The 14,223-nt window shown below is 44.6% G+C and overlaps 1 protein-coding gene across 1 annotated transcript in view; it reads left to right on the top strand.

Annotated features, from left to right (window-relative positions):
- CEP350 (centrosomal protein 350) overlaps nt 1-14,223 on the top strand; it is an 821,600-nt gene that overhangs the window by 803,550 nt on the left and 3,827 nt on the right. The window lies entirely within an intron of this gene.

Genomic DNA, 14,223 nt, shown 5'->3' with positions numbered 1-14,223 from the left:
TCTTTCTTTCTGCAATGGTTTGTATTACAATCTAGTATTCTCTATCTAACTCATTTGAATTGAATTTCTGTGTTGGGAGTAGGTTCAACCGCCCTTTGGGGCGCCAGTGCCTGTCTCAGGCCTATTACTCCACGTGGTGTCGAGAAATGCAGGGCTAATGGAAAGCACTCAATATCGATTTTGCCCTTGATGCCATTCTAAATTCCTGCACGCCGATCAACACCAGGTGTGTAACCTCTGCTTGTTGCCAGACCACAGGGAAGAAGCCTGCGACGCCTGTCAGTCTTTCTGCTCCAAGATGACCCTACGAGACCGAAGAGCGTGTCAGTTGGAGATGTTTTCGATGACACCGGACGACACCCCTGATATCTTCAGGGAAGAGCATGTGCAGGAGGCAATCCACCAAGAAGAGGCTTTTCCCACAGGAGATTCGGGCTGCGATGTTCATTCAACCTCTGAGTATTACCCCGAGTCTCCATATAAACACTTTAAAGAAGCCACATAAGACGGTCGTCGGCCCACCACTGCATTTGGGCCATGGTCAAATCTGAAAATTACATTTGCATGCCCACCTTTGGGCTCAGCACCGAAAATAGCCAAGACTAAAACGTCTTCGGCATGGACCTCATGCTCGAAGCCTCATTCAGCCTCGGGATCAAGTCGAACCTTCGACCCAAGTGTTTCAGCTCCGACCAAAAAAAACATTTACCTCGTTTTGGAGTCCACGACTTCTATTCGACAAAAGGCTAGAGAGTTTTGGAATCGAAAATCCCAACTTCAAAACACTCAAGTCTTTCCTCGGATTTAACAGTGGAGCCTATTCTTGAAACAATTGAGGCTCGTCCGTGCCAGCTTCAAATCCAAAAAAAGAACACAACAAATTATTGCTTCTCCTCCAGTTCCAATTAAGAGGAAACGTACTTTCCAGTAAACTTTGGACTCAGCTCTTCCACCGAAGAAGCTCTCTGAAGACGAGGCTCCAGTACAACCTAGTCCTTCTCCTCCACACTCTCCTGTACTTCCTCTTACTCCTCCTCCACCTCTACAATCTCCACCCATTGTGGAACCACAATTTTCTCCACAAGGTTCACCAGCACCTCAGGAGATGACATGGAAGACATTCCACAGGACATAAATTATTCTGATTCTTATGATACTCCCAAATGACCCTGATTTATATCCTGCACAGCCTTCATGCCCTGAAGACGCACCATATTAGCAGCAGGTCATAACAGGGGCAGCTGCATATCATAATGTCCAAGTGTATTCTGACCCAATTGAGGAAGATTTTATATTCAACACACTAACTTCCACCCACAAAGAAAGTCTATTTCTTCTCATGCTACCATGCATGCTTAGACATACTACAGACATTTTTGAAGAGCCTTCCAGATCTAGAGTAATTACTCCAAAGTTGACAAAAAATACAAGGCAGCTCTTACAGACTTATATACATTAGGTCACAATAGTCCCCAGATTCCATTGTGGTTAGTGCGGCACGTCAACTTGCCATCAGTCAGTCAGATGCACCTTCTCCTGATAAAGAAAGTAAGAAATTAGATGCCGTAGGTAAACTGGTAGTGACACAGGCAGCCAGTCATTGGCATATTGCCTATTCCCAGACATATCACAATATGATAGGGCCCACTGGGACGAGATGGAAGATCTTCTCCAGTATCTCTCAGAAGAACACCGTAAAAAGGGACAGGAGAGTTTCCGAGGGCCAGACTTTTTCCAATAATACCATTAGGTGCGCAACTGATACTGCCAATACAGCCACACTAGCATTATTATTAGAAGACATGCTTGGTTAAGATGTTCTGGGTTCAAACCTGAAATACAATAGGCAGTGCTTAATATGCCTTTTTTGACAAGGAACATTTATTTGGGCAAGTTGACACCACTATAGAAAAACTCAAAAAAGACTCGCAGACAGCAAAGGCCATGGTGGCCTTATTCACTACACCACAAACAGGTACTTTACTTCACTTGCAATTTAGGGGATGTTTCAAGACAGCACCTACTGAGCCTTCCACCTCCCAAACAAAACAAGGCACACACTTTTACGACAGAGGTTCCTATAGAGATGCCAATATTAGAGATAGAGGGAAGGCATCCACCTCAAACACACGCGAGTGACTGGCTACACCTTCCACCACTGCACACTTCTCCAGTGGAGGGAAGACTACTACATTTTTACCCCCAGTGGTCCAATATTACCAGAGATCAATGGTTTCTATAAATTATTCAACATGGTTACTGTCTAGAACCCATTTCTATTCCACCAAATATTCCCCAGTGCACTCACAAACTTTTGCACGCGCATCGCACCCTCTTGAAGGAAGAGTTATAATCCCTCCTTCTCACAGGAGGTATAGAACCTATTCCCCTACCACAGCAAGGTTTAGGAGTATATTCCCCATACTTCCTCACACCAAAGAAAGACGGCTCATGAAGCCCAATTCTGAATCTTAGACTTTTCAACCTACACATACTTTTAGAGCATTTTCATATGGTCCCTTAGCAAGATGTTATTCTCCTATTACAACTACAAGATTATATGACAGCATTAGAGCTCAAAGTTGCATATTTCCACATTCCTATGCATCCTGCACATCGCAAATACCTCAGTTTTGTCATTGCGGGAAAACATTATCAATTCAAGGTTCTACCTTTTGGCGAACAACGGCTCCCAGGCTATTCTCAAAATGCTAAGCGGTAGTTGCTGCATTCCTCAAAAAACAACATACTCATGTTTTCCCATACTTGGATGATTGGCTCATCAAAGCCAATACCATCCAACAATGTTAGAAACACACACAGTAAACCTTCTACACAGTCTGGGATTTACAATCAAATTTCTCAAATCCCATCTCCAACCCTCACAGATACAGCCTTATCTGGGAGCAATTTTCAATATTCACTCAGGTCTGCCATATCCAAACTCAGCACGGATTCAAGCTTTCCAGACACTTCTGTCTAAGTTACAGGAGAACCATACTTTCACAGTCAGACTAGTGATGCAGTTACTAGGGATGATGGCCTCCTGCATTGCCGTAGTTCCTCATGCCAGACTACACATGCGTCCATTACATCAGTGTCTGTCTCGTCAGTGGTCTCAGTCACAGGATCATCTTCAGGATTTAGTGTTATTGGACTGCCAGACTCACCGCTCTCTGCAATGGTGGAATCCCACCAACCTTTCAAAGGGGCTGCCCTTTCAAGACCCTGTGCCTCAGATCATTCTCACTGCAGATGCATCACTGATAGTTTGGGGAGCTCACCTCAATAACCTCACAATAAAGGGCAGATGGGATCCCATTCAGCTGACTTATCACATCAACTGCTTGGAGTTACTAGCAGTCTTTCTAGCACTCAAAACATTTTTGCCACAAATCTCTCATAAAGTGGTTCTACTCCATAAAGACCACGTGACAAGTATGTATTATCTGCAGAAACGGGGGGGGGGACAATTTATAAGTGGGTAATTCACAATCACATTCACTTACAGGCAGAATATCTCCCAGGAATGGACAATACGTTTGCAGACCTCCTAAGGAGGATGCAGCAGCAAGTCCACAAATGGGAACTTCACCCACAAGTACTTCACCAATACTTTTACCTCTGAGGAACACCAGAAATAGATCTCTTTGCCACCATAGAAATTTCAAAATGCCAAAACTTTGCATCCAGATACTCACATCCTCAGTCCAAGGGCAATGCTCTATGGATGAGTTGGTCAGGGATATTTGCTAACGCTTTTTCCACATCTCCCACTCATTCCATTTCCGGTTCACAAACTGAGGCAAACCTCACTCACCATGATGCTTGTAGCCCCACATGGGCATGCAAACCTTGATATACAACATTATTGAATCTGTCTGTGGTTCCCCACTAGAAACGTCCCAAAAGGTCTGACCTTCTGACTCAAAAGCGAGGTCAAATCAGACATCCAGACCCCAAAACACTCAGTCTTGCAATATGGCTCCTGAAGTCACAGAGTTTGGATATTTATAACTTTTATCTGAATGTATGGACTTTCTTAGTGAGGCACGTAAACCTACAACTAGACAGTGTTATGCTGCAAAATGGAAACTCTTTGTATGCTACTGTCAACCTAAACACATTGGTTTACTCAAAGCATCAGTGTAAGACATTATTTGTTATCTGCTACATTTACAAAAGGCAAAGTTAGCATACTCTATTAGACTTCATTTAGCAGGTTTTGCTGCTTACCTCCAAAACAGACCACATATTTATTTGTTCAGAATTCCTGCAATTAAAGCATTTATGGAAGGACTTATGAGGGTTATTCTTCCCAGGATTCCTCGAGTTCCAGTATGGAACCTTTATCTTTTCCTTACTAGACTTATCGGTCCACCTTTTAAACCAATGCATTCCCTTTCTTTGCAATTTCTTTTATAGAAAGTTGCCTTTTTAGTGGCTAGTACATCTCTATGACTTGTAAGTGAATTACAAACTTTCACTTTAGAAGGACCCTTTTTCCAAGTACATAGAAAGCGAGTAGTCCTTAGGACAAACCCTAAATTTCTCCCAAAAGTAGTTTCACCATTTCACATTAACCAATCGTTTGAGTTAGCTGTCTTTTTTCCCCATAACCAGACTCAGTTGCTGAAAGAGCTTTGCACACCCTAGATGTTAAACAAGCTCTTATGTATTTCATTGATAGGACTAAAAGTTTAAGAAAATGTGAACCGCTTTTTGTAGCATTTTCAAAGCCTCACAAAGTCAATCAAATTTCAAAAAATGGAATTGCGAGATGGATAGTCAAATGAATTCAAACGTGTTATCTCAAAGCTAAAAGATAATTGCATACAGCTCCTAGAGCACACTCTACCAGGACAAAGGTGCTTCTTTGGCCTTTTTAGGAAACATTCCAGTAGCAGATATTTGTAAAGCTGCTACTTGGTCTACACCACACACATTTACTACGCACTATTGTGTAGATGGTTTAGCTCACCAAGAAGCAAATATTGGCCAGGCAGTGCTCGGGGCACTTTTTCAAACTACTCCAACTCCTACAGGCTAGCCACAGCTTATTTGGAGGGGACTGCTTTACAGTCTATGCAAAGCATGTGTATCTACAGCCACACATTCCATTGAACAGAAATTTTTACTTATCCAGTACACATCTGTTCTTGACATGTAGTGCTCTAGATTCACATGCACCTTACCTCCTCCCTGGACACCTGTAGTCATTGTAGTAAAATTCTTCTACAAATATTGCACATATGTATACACTGTGTGTGTGTTTGTGTGTGTGTGTGTGTGTATATATATATATATATATATATATATATATATATTTATATATATTCGATGGCATGTGTAGCTGCAGATACACATGCTATGCATGCATAGGTCCTGCCATCTAGTGTTGGGCTCGGAGCGTTACAAGTTGTTTTTCTTCGAAGAAGTGTTTTCGAGTCATGGGATCAAGTGACTCCTCCTCTTCCGCTCCATTGCGCATGGGCATCGACTCCATCTTAGATTGTTTTCTTTCCGCCATCGTGTTCGGACATGTTTCTTTTCACTCCGGTAGTTTGAGTCAGAAACGTACTATAAACTCTCTAATTCGTCGGTATTGTTTCGATCGCGTACCACCTATCATCGTCACTTCGGTACCGGCGGATCCAACTCCTTTACTCGCCCTTCGGGGCACCGCCGCCCAACTCGGACCTGGTCGGGCTGACCAAAGCCTCGCCGAAGCCTCCTGGACCGGACCCCATTTTGCTTCTGCCCTCAGTGCCAGGCCTAGTTCCCAAATACGGATCAGCATCTTGTCTGTAACCTTTGTCTATCTCCAGATCATTGAGAGGATACTTGCGAGGCCTGCAGATCCTTCCGCACGAAGAAGACTCTACGAGACAGAAGAGCGCAAAGGTTGGAAATGGCGTCGAGAAGCACCGAACGTCTCGACGTGGAGGAAGAGGAGCTTATGTACACTGCAGTCTCCGCTCGGGGTCCGACTCCGAGCAAGAGTCCGAGGAGGACAGACCGATTACGGCATGACAGAACGTGAGTACGCCTGCCCCTGTCCAATCCAAGCACAAGGCCTTGGGAATGATACTACCGGAAGGCCATGGCTCCACCTGCAATAAGACTTCTGGTGACCAAGCAACAACTTCAGCACCGAGAAAGGCCACGCCACCGAAGCCTTCGGACTCGAGCCGAAGTACAGGCTCCGAAATAGGCAAACACCGACCCATTGAGTCGAAGCCTCGAAAATCCCTGTCAGAGCCGAGGCCAACATCTACTCCACGCCTTTCGATCCTGAGGAAACCGGCTTTGGAGCCAAAAAGACCCATATACTCAGAGGAGCATGGACTTTCGAAACAGCTTAAAGAAAGCCATAGATTTTCGTAGGAACTCACGCAAATGGAGGAATTTGACGAAAGGCAGGCCAGAATTCATATTCATAAAGACACTGGCAAAATCCTAACTGCACCTCCTCTGAAGTCTAAGAGGAAGTTAGCCTTTCAAGGACAATTGGACACTGATCAGCCACCAGCTAAAGTGCCAAAACCCAAACAAAAAACTCCACCTCCTCAATTCTCGCCTCATCAGTCTCCTCCTCATTCTCCTCACCTGACTGTCTCTCCACTTACTACCCCTACTGCACAGTCTCCAGTACACTCTGCAGATTCACACCAAGATAATGTCGACCCATGGGACCTCTATGATGATCCCATTTCTGATAACAGTCCAGACTGCTATCCTTCAAAACCATTGCCCCCAGAAGATAGCACTTCATACACTCAGGTTCTATCTATGGCGGCGTCATACCATAGCGTAGCCATGCACACAGATTTTCTCTTTAATACGTTATCCTCCACTCACACTGCGTACCAGTCCCTTCCCATGCTTCCAGGCATGTTAAAACATGCACATCACATTTTTCACGAACCAGTTAAGGCAAGAGTCATCACTCCTAGAGTAGAAAAAATATATAAGCCGCCTCCTTCTGATCCGGCATTCATTACCCAGCAGCTACCTCCCGATTCCGCAGTTGTCAGTGCAGCAAGAAAAAGGGCTAACTCACAGTCGTCTGGTGATGCACCGCCACCAGACAAAGAAAGCAGAAAATTCGATGCCGCTGGTAAAAGAGTGGCATCGCAAGCAGCTAATCAATGGAGCATAGCCAATTCCCAAGCACTACTGGCTAAGTACGATAGGGCCCACTGGGACGTGATGAAAGATATCATCCAACATCTCCCAAAAGATCAACAAAAAAGAGCCCAGCAAATAGTCGAGGAAGGGCAGGCTATTACAAATAACCAAATTAGGTCAGCTCTAGACTCGGCAGACACAGCAGCAAGGACAATCAATACTGCTGTCACCATTCGCAGACACGCATGGCTTAGGTTGTCAGGTTTTAAACCATAAATACAACAGACTGTCCTTAACATGCCATTTAATAAAAAACAGCTTTTTGGCACTCAAGTTGATACAGCTATTGAAAAAATTAAAAAAGACTCTGACACTGCTAAAGCCCTGGGTGCTCTTTATTCTATACAGTACAGGGGTTAATTTCAAAAGCCTCAGTACAGGGGTGGTTTTATAGCCCAACCATCTGAGGCATCCACCTCACAATCAAAACTGTCTTACCAGCCTCAGTACCAACGAGGTGGGTTTAGAGGAACTTACAGAGGACAATTCCCCAGAGGTAGGGGAAAATACCAGCCATCAATGCAAACCTCACACACAAATCGGTGACTTGCTCCACATCTTCCCTCACCATACTTCCCCTGTGGGAGGAAGACTGCAAAGGTTCCACAAACACTGGTTACCCATTACAACAGACAACTGGGTATTATCCATTATCCACAATGGTTACTGCATAGAATTCGCACAAATTCCTCCAGATATACCTCCAAAAACCACACAAACTCTCCTCCCAACACGTTTCCATGTTGCAAACAGAGGTACAGTCACTATTACTCATACAAGCCATAGAGCTTGTACCACAACATCAAATAGGAACAGGGGTCTACTCCCTGTACTTCCTTATTCCCAAAAAAGACAAAACATTGAGACCAATACTAGATCTCAGAACCCTCAATCTTTACATCCTATCAGAACACTTTCATATGGTAACACTACAGGATGTAGTCCCACTGTTACAACAAGATTTTATGACAACATTAGACCTCAAAGATGCGTATTTTCACATACCCATCCATCCAGCGCACAGGCAATATCTCAGGTTTGTAATACAAGGAAAACATTACCAGTCCAAAGTGTTACCCTTCGGGATAACAACAGCTCCCAGAGTATTTACAAAAAAATGCCTTGCCGTAGTGGCAGCCTACCTAAGAAGGCAACACAATCATGTCTTCCCATATCTCGACGACTGGCTAATAAAATCCAACAGACAGACACGGTGTCAACACCATACACATTATGTAATACAAACCCTACACACTCTAGGGTTCTCAATAAACTACCAAAAATCTCCCTTACAACCAGCGCAAGTTCAGCAGTATTTAGGAGCCACACTAAATACGCAAACAGCACTTGCAAGCCCAAGTCCACAAAGGATACAATCATTCCACAATATATTACCACAAATTCAGTCAAACCGACAGTACACTGTCAAATTACCTGTGCAAATCTGCCTTGGGGAACACAATAGTCCCAAGCCTCGGAGGTTCCAAGAGGGTTGGGACAGGTGCCTTCCCTCATTGGCTGACTTTAGATCTGCCAATAAGGGAAGACAGCAGTCCCTCACTCCTCATAGAGAGGGGTGGGATCAGTGAGACTGCTGACCCCACCCCACTCTGTGGAGAGGTGTCAGTGATTGACATTCAGCCCTTCGCACTTCAGGGCTTAGAACTGAAGCACCCAGGTGCAAGGTAATCCGTGACACTCCCCCTCAGGATGAGGGGGAGGGCCTCGAGGTACTCTGCCATGCTGAAGTTGTAATGCCAACAGAAGCTGTGACTTTAGCCCGCCAAAGTTCAGTTCAGGCAGCCAGGAGCCTGCACATTTAGTGCATGTCTAGCTGCTGGCTGCCTGACCTGAAAATAGAGTTTTTGTCAGGCTGTCCTTTGCTCAGCCTGGCAGACGTTCTTTGTAGTGGCCAAAAGGGGAGGGACATGGCCCCTCATCCCATTAGAATAGGCCACGGATGGAATGACCTTCCAACTATTATTATTTAAGAAAGAGTGATCCAGTGCTTTTCGTATACATTCCCTGAGCACTGTGTCCCTTAGTGCTACTTCACTCATGCACCAAGGTCTGTGTTTGGTGGTATGGCTCCACAATGTTTAGGTGCAGGCAAACAACGGGTGGCCAGACAGGATTTTCAGGTCAATGTCAGTCTTAACAATTTGTGCCTGTAAAGCCGTGGATGTGAGAAAGAAGTCTGTGCACATATAGGATCTGTGTATGTTCAAATAGAATGTGTAGTCCCTCTCTCCCTGATGTTTTATTTTCCAGATATCTTTGATAGTAATATCTATTACTCAATGGAGCAGAGATTTGTGGGTAGGAGGGGGCGTTCATGGACCTGTAAGGCAGAATGGGTGTCTATCCTCTATAGGATGGAGGATCCCATTAAAATCGCCACCTATGATTATATGGTATGTGATAAAGCGTGCTACTGTTGGAAGAAAATGAACATAACATTTTTCTTCTGTTCTTGGAGGCATATATGGAATAGAGCGTCAGAAGAGGTTGCCCAACCAGCCCCTCATCCCCACCTTTGGCCCGCTGTATTAGCCTGATTTGTGTCTAGCTCAAAAGATAGTCCCCTGCTTAGTAATATGGCCGTGTCCTTTGTTTTTGAGGTATTAGTTGCATGAAATTGGGAAGAAAATCAGTATGATTTTAAACTAGGTACATCCTTTGAGAGAAGGTGAGTCTCCTGAAGGGGGGCTATATCTACTCTTGGATATTTTGCATTACAATTATGATGTCTGTCATGGTGGAGTGAGGAGATTTGCATGAGCCAGAAAGCAAAGCGTGGGGTCAGGTGATGGGGAATACTCCCCTTCTCCATACAGTGTATGGAATGAGCAGAGGTTGCAGAGCATATCAGTTAAAATATGTAGTTTGGTCAACACAGCAGTGTTTAATTGACAAGTGTGAACTGGTGGAAGTGTTAAAATAATAAATCAAAAACTGCGACATTACGACAAAAACTGATAAAACATTTTACTGTCTAGCTGTCTGGACCTCCGTTCTAGTCTGGTTGAAATGACGGGAGAGAGAGCTCTGAATGGGTACTGGAGAGCCCCAGTCAGTGTGTTGTAGGTTGCTTATAAACATTCCAGTAACTGTGTTGGCGCAAATCTTCAGATACTTTGGCTACAGGGCGAGGTAGGGATAGCCAGGGAATAGGAGGGTGTTCCATATTAGAAGAGTGCAGCAAGGACAACTTAACGATTTTGGGTGCCCTTGACCAGGCTTATTTTGAGGGCCAGTCTTCAGAACAGCTTTGATTTTATGGTCTAATTTCATCTCTTTCATGCCTTCTTTGGCAAGGTCACTGACAGTACACATACACAGTGATCCAAATTCTAAATGTGTTTACATCGAATATTCAGGGATAGTGACGTGTTTTCAATACTACAATACAGCAGCAGCTAATATTATTGAAAATATATCCTATCCCCCATTTCTCATACGTGACGTCCTATTTTGATCTAAAATATTTTTTATTGATGTTGCACGGTGTTGAAAAGCATAAGCATTTGTCTGCAAAATGTCTGTAATGAATTCCCATAAATCACCCATATAAAAATGAATTAAAGGGAAACAGCAAGAATTCTGCAGAACCGTGCTGGCTTCATCTTGGGGTCCCCTGAAAGGCTGGGGCCCTGGGCCAGGGCCTAATTTGCTCTTGCCTTCAAACGTTTCTGGAGGGCAGGGTCTGAATCTCCACTTCTTTGCTGTGCAAAGGGAAAGTGTGACATTGGGATGTTGTCCACATGGACTAGTCTGTCCTTTATTTGCTTCAGTTGTCTCTGTTCTTTGTGAGACTTATTTGAATGGCCCCCTAGGTAGGTGATTAATGTGTGCAGTCCTCCATAACCCTTGTTAGGCTCAAAAGGGTGCATGCGTTGACCTCTTCTGAATTGTGTGTTGCGCACCCTTGAAAGTGAACAGAAAGCGAAAGGGGAACTCATCTATAGGTAATCATCTCATGGTGAAGGTGAGTGGTGATCCTGGTGAATTCTCAGCGTTGTGCCAGGGAGACTGATGACATGTCTTGGAAAAGAGTTAGTGCAGATTGTAGTAATATGATCGGTTCTTGCTCTTGGGACGCAAGGAGAACAGCTTCTTTCTTGTTGAAGAAATGCACTCTGGTGAGGACAACTGAAGTAAAATTCTTCCTTTTCTGAAATTCAAGGACTACCCTAAAAATGCAGTTTAGGCATATCAATTTGAGATTTACATCTTGTAAAATGTGATGGAACAGGGCCTGGACACATACCTCCAAGCCTCTGATAAGCATGTTGTTTTTCCATGAGCAATTTTCCAAGGCCTCCAATCCGTCTCCCAAGTTCTATACGGTGTGTTCCTAATATGGCTCACCAACTAGTGAGTTTGTCCTGTTCGTGGGCACTGGTGGGCACAGCATTTTCTACTTGGTCGATACAAGTTTCGGCTTTTTGTGTGGAGTGGTCGAGCACTGAGATGGCCTTATTTATGTATTGACGCCAGAGCACTATATCTTTACAGAACTCTAGCAGTAGCTCTGGGATGTCAGACTTTGTCACTGGAGCTTGCATGCCGACATCGGAGATGGCAGGTAGGTCACTCTGGTGGGATTGGGTGTCATGACCTTGGTTCATCTGTTTTTTGTGCTTGTATTATATTTTTGATAGAAAATGCCTCAGCTGTGTTTGGCTTTTGCTGTGGCCATAGTTGTTTCACCTCTTTATTAGGCACACTGCGTTTGTCTGTCAAGAGTTAGAAGTCCAAGAAGTTGTAGGGTGTTGCAGGACCCAGTCTTGGGTGCTCAAATAAGGTGAGGGCTGCAAGTCACCTTGGCAGGATAACAAGGAGGGGGCGATGGGGCGAGATTCTGTAGTAATCTCCTTAGAAGTATTTGGGGATCGTGGTATCTTGTTTCATCCCTTGGTTGATGGTGGCAGCAGGACAGGTCATTACCCCCTGGGGTCATGTTGTGGCGCAGGTTAATTGTGTTGCTGTCACCTAAGACTGAGCAAGGTGTATTCTGGGCAGCTGGAGCTGAGGACAAGCAGGGCGCAGGTCAGTGCGCGGGTGCAGCAAGTTGTCTGAATCCCTGTGGGTGCAAATACAGCCTTATCACAATCAAGGATAGTGGTGCCAAAGCGTGCAATGATGGCTCTTGCTCAGCAATTTCCCAAGGGTGAGGGAAGGTCTAGTGTTAGAAGCTTCAGGGGCTGTCTAGTGAAACCATTCAGCCCGCATATGCCCCAAAGTGCAATGAACCTAACTAAAAAAGACGGGCTTTTGCAGGGCTGCCATTTTGTTTCATGATTGCTGCCAGCCCTGCACTACTTCAAGGTCCCAGTGCCCTCCTCTCGTCCCTGTGGGGACTGTACTCGCTATGGCCCCACTCCTCTGTGCCGATAGGTGGCGTGCGCTGTGTGGAAGGGTACATTCCCACGCTACAGGTTTCCATGTTGCTTGATGTTTGTTGCGGACGCCATCTTGGCCTCAGTGTTGTGGTTTCCTTCATCTCCCTGAGCTCGATGACCATGTTAGTAAGCACATTGCAGAGGGAGAATGGAGGCATACATTGCCTGAAGGGTAGCCTTCACTGCCAGATTGATGTTCCAGCATCAGTGAACTGCTCTTACATGCTGTGACAGGAGCTCATACAAGATTCATCTTCCTGGGTCCATGCCCACTCAACGATTTCAGTAAAGGGACAGATCCTTCAGAAGACTTCACTCTCAGGGGCCGCTTTCGAAGCCCTACATTCCTGTTTCTCCAGTATCTTTTCCTGGAAAGCAGCATTCATGTTTGCAATAACTTTGTGAGGTACATTAGTGAATTGCAAGCACTCACGCTACATTAAACTTACATTCAGGTTTGCAGCAAAAGTATAGTTCTAAGGACTAACCAAGTTATTGGCTAAGGTAATTTCTCCTTTTCACTTTAACCACACTATAGAGCTCCCTCCCTTTTTCCCCACATCCAGAAACAGTGGAAGAGAGAGCACTCAACATATAAGATGATAAGCAGGCTGTCCTGTACTAAATTCACAGGACTAAACCTATTTGCAAGGCAGACCAGGAGTTGTAGCCTTTAGCAGTCCTCAAAAAGGTCCTCCATGTCACACTCTACACATGTAAGAAGGCCTTCCTTGGGACCATTCCACTAGCTGGCATGCAAAGCAGTAACCTGTTCATCAACCAGTCAAACATTTACTAAACATTACTGTGTGGATGTTCTTGCCAGACACCAAGCTGTAGATGGCCAAACAATCCCGAGCACTGTTCCAAACACTAGCCCCATCCACATGCTAACCGCTTATTAGGAAGGACTGCTTTACAGTCTATGCAGAGTATGTGTATCTTCAGCAGCACATGATATGAACAGAAAATACCTTTACCATGCAAGCATTGTTTGTAGTATTTACCGCTGAAGATTTGCGTTCACCCTACCTTCTCCCCAGAACCTTTGGACTGGGATGCAGATCTCCTTTTCCTATACACAAAGCTTTAACAGTGCAGTTGTACACCACACACTTTAGAACACTCCATCCTACAATCACCTGTCAGACAAAAAACAATCTAACATGGAGTCTGTGCCCATTCGCAATGCCAGCCTAAGAAGGAGTCACCATATACCTTGTGACTTGAAAGTCTTCTTTGATGAAAAACAGCTTGCAAAAGTCTAGGTCCAACAGTAGATGGGAGTGGTATACAGAGCATGTGAATCTTAAGCACTAAATCCTACAAACAGATTAAAAGGTGCGCAACATTTTCCATCAGGTTTTTCTTGGCTACACTGGTTCCAAGGACGCAATTCAGAAACAGTTTCCTGCTGGATCATCCTCTGTTTTACAATCTGCTGTGCCCTTGCGTTGAAGGAGCCCCTGAAGGCTTCAGAGCCCAGTCCTTTGGGACAAAAGCTATGTCTTCTGTGTTGTACAGGCATGCTCTTGTACTTAATACGAAAATGGCAGCGAAATGAGCTTTGGTCCATACATTCATCAGGCATTACTGGGTTGACTGTGAAACCCTTTGGAATGATAAT

Source organism: Pleurodeles waltl, chromosome 4_2 (assembly GCF_031143425.1).
Source record: "Pleurodeles waltl isolate 20211129_DDA chromosome 4_2, aPleWal1.hap1.20221129, whole genome shotgun sequence".
Classification (NCBI taxonomy): Eukaryota; Metazoa; Chordata; class Amphibia; order Caudata; family Salamandridae; genus Pleurodeles; species Pleurodeles waltl.
This window is presented reverse-complemented; position numbering and strand designations above follow the sequence as displayed.